Source organism: Typopeltis vanoorti, chromosome 2 (genome assembly GCF_054136105.1).
Source record: "Typopeltis vanoorti isolate ZY-2024b chromosome 2, IOZ_Tvanoo_1.0, whole genome shotgun sequence".
NCBI lineage: Eukaryota > Metazoa > Arthropoda > Arachnida > Uropygi > Thelyphonidae > Typopeltis > Typopeltis vanoorti.
The window spans coordinates 112,570,279-112,573,651 of NC_143550.1; positions in this window are offsets into that span (position 1 = coordinate 112,570,279).

A 3,373-nucleotide genomic window follows, 5' to 3' on the forward strand; every position below is an offset into this window, starting at 1 on the left:
AGCAGTAGCAGGTTGAAAAACTGCGCATCACCCATTGTGGTCCCAGTACTCAACCTATTTTAATATTTTAAATTTCAAGTTCTTTAACTACAGTTTCTAGCTCATTTTAAAGGATTGGCTTTTTTTTTTATTTCAGATATTGCATTATTGAGTAATAATTGCAATTGTTTATTAAACAGTGCCAAACGATGATTTTAGGAAAATTTTAAATTTTCCTAATTAGCACCATGAGAACAAAATGCTATTCAATTTGCTTTTATTTGCTATTAAAGTCACAGTCATTTAAAGTACATAATAATAATATATTAAAAGTACATTCTGCTGTCCAGCCATCTGTTCATTGGACATCAACAGATTTCATATGGTCACTCAGATGCTCAGTGATGTGACATACCAGTCCTCACCATGTTGTCCTGTTGTATGCTTTTCTGGAGGCTTCAACTTTCTGAAGATCTTTCAGTGAAGATACACAACCATCCATCCATCCATGTCATTGACGGTCTATCCCTTCCTCTTTTTCCAGGAACTTTACCTTCTATTATTGTTTTGAGAAGTCCTCCTTCCATTCTTTCAATATTGTCCTGTTGTATACTTTTCTGGAGGTTCAACTCTCTGAAGATCTTTCACTGAAGACACACAACCATCCATCCATCTCATTGATGGTTTATCCCTTCCTCTTTTTCCAGGAATTTTACTTCTATTATTGTTTTGAGAAGTCCTCCTTCCATCCTTTCAATGTGTCCAAAGTAGTATTTCAATGTGTCCAAACTTTCTTCTGTCACTATCCTGAAGGAGCCTTAAAGTTTTGCTAATCCTTTCTAGCACCTATCCATTTATCTGCCTCAGTATGATATCCCCAACAGCCTTCTGTAACAACATCTCAAAAGCAGCTATCCTTTCCCTATCAGACTTCTTTAGGTTCAAATTCTCATATCCATAAGTCACTGTTGGAAAAACAACTGCATCCAAAATCCTCAACTTGGTTCCCATAGAGATAGTTATTACCTTCCAGATTTTTAGGCAAGTCTCTGACTGTTAATTTAGCCATTCCTAATATTCTTCTCCTAACATCTTCTGAAAAGCAATTCTTTACATTAATAATGGATCCTAGGTACTGGAACTTGCTGAATTCCTCGATTTTTCTCCATTAAGGTACACTAGTTTCTCAGGAGCTTCCCTGTCTGCATTTCCTTTGAGAACCATAATCTTTGTCATGCTAAAATCGAGTCCTGAAGTCCTCTGTTCTTGATAAGGAGTACTGTATCATCAGCATACCTCAGATTACTGATCAATCTACCACCTCTCTGATTCCTGTCTTGAGATCATTCGCTGCTACATGCATGTCCTTAGTACTAAACAAGTGAGGAGAAAATAGACATCATTGCCTAACTCCCTTTTCAACCTGAAGCCAATCATTTAATCCAACACCTGTTATTATCATGGTTTCTTGCTCCCTGTACAAGGTTGCTATCAGCCTGATTGGGTGTTGAGGAAAACCCATTCTTTTCATTACTCTCCACAGTTTTACATGCTGAACACAGTCAAAAACTTTAGAGTAGTCTATGAACCATAGGGAGTCTAAAGCAATTAGTTTAATAGAAGCTATTAAACTAACAGCTTCAAAATAATTAGTGTCCACTATGGCACATTCTGCTATAGTGGACACTAATTATTTTAAGCGACAAATAACACTACTGATGCAGGAGTGAATTGAATTGCACACTGGAGATAAATCACTACGATGCTTTTTTAAAAAAAAAACTGTAGATGCTTCGTCAATTTTGATACAGGTTTTGGCATTTTCTTTTATAATATTCATAAATATCTTAATTTTAATTTATTTTTTTATCTTCTCCACTATTCTTGTTGCACTCTATCAAGTACGCAAACAACTGTCCATCTATGCCATTTTTTTTCTTGTAATTCCAGTGCCGCTTCAATATCAGATAAAGGCCTGCTACATTTTACCCAACTATAAACAGTGTTAAAAACTTTTGCAGTAACATCAATATTTTTATTATTTAATCTGTGGACTAAATTTGAAATGAAGTCATCAGCTGATTTTTTTAACAAATCGTTATTGGGTAATAACGTAAATACTTAGTAGATGAATTGTATATAATAGTGAATTATATGCCTAAAGTGTGAATGTTGTGTGTGTGTGATTTAGATCATTCCTTTAGTATTCCTTTGTTTGAGGTAGAATGCTAACCTCATATTGTATCTAATTTATTGTAATCCTTTTAGCCATATAATAAATGTGTTTTCTTATGTAAGCCTGTGTGTGATCTAAGCATGAGACTGGCTTCACCAATCATTAAATTTTGGACTTATGTGTAAGGAGAATATACAAACAGTTTTAGAGTTAATAGGCCATGATTGCAAAGTTAAGATATCTATAGCTTCTTAATTTAATTTATCAAATTTCGTGGCACTTAATTCTGGGAAACTTCCCTAGGACAAGAAATTTCTGTTCTTAGGCTCTGGCTGGCACAGCAAATCAAAAAAATTTTGTCAGAGTCCGAAAAGGGAACGGCCCCAGAGAACTAGTTTATAGATAATCTTAGAAGGCATTAGAGTGATAATAATAGATAAAATAACAGAAAGTAACAACATAACATCTGTTTTATAAAGGCTGATATTTTTAACTTAAAAGTATTAAGTTTTGGCTACATCCATAACATGTTTGTAAAAAGCTTCCATCATATTAATTGTCTCTTTAATGAACAAATTCATCAAATTCTAAGAATGCGCTTTTGTTATGAATAATTGAGTACACAGCTTTTAATAGTTGTTTTCTAAGCTCTGCACAGCCAAATAAAAAACCAGCATGCTCTAGAAATGGATTTGGCACAATGGATCATATTCATGTTGTATAACAGATTATTGAACAATGCAATGAATACCAAATCCTCTTAGGCATTGCTTTTATTGAATATGAGAAAGCCTTTCATTCACTAACAACTTTTGAAATACTTGTTAGAAGTTTTTCCACTTGATCATACTATAAATTAAATATAAAGAAATTATATACTTGGTTTAATCCTTTCTCCAAGTATAAGCAAACAAAGTTTGTGCCTGAAGTATTTTCATGACTGGGGCAACTCATATATAGAAGCTAATGACTTCACATCACTTGCCTTAGTATCCATAATGCAAAGCACATATCCTTGCAGACATGTATAATGCTATGCATTATGGGAAAGGTCACTGCCCAGACCAGTTTTGACGTTTATTGAGGTCTCATCAGTTGGATCCAGAAGTGATACCAAAGTTGAAGGAATGCAGAAGTCATATTTTCATATACGAGTAGCCAAAAAGTCTCACATCTTATTATTAAAATACTCTGGATTAGAGAAAGTTGTTGGAAGTT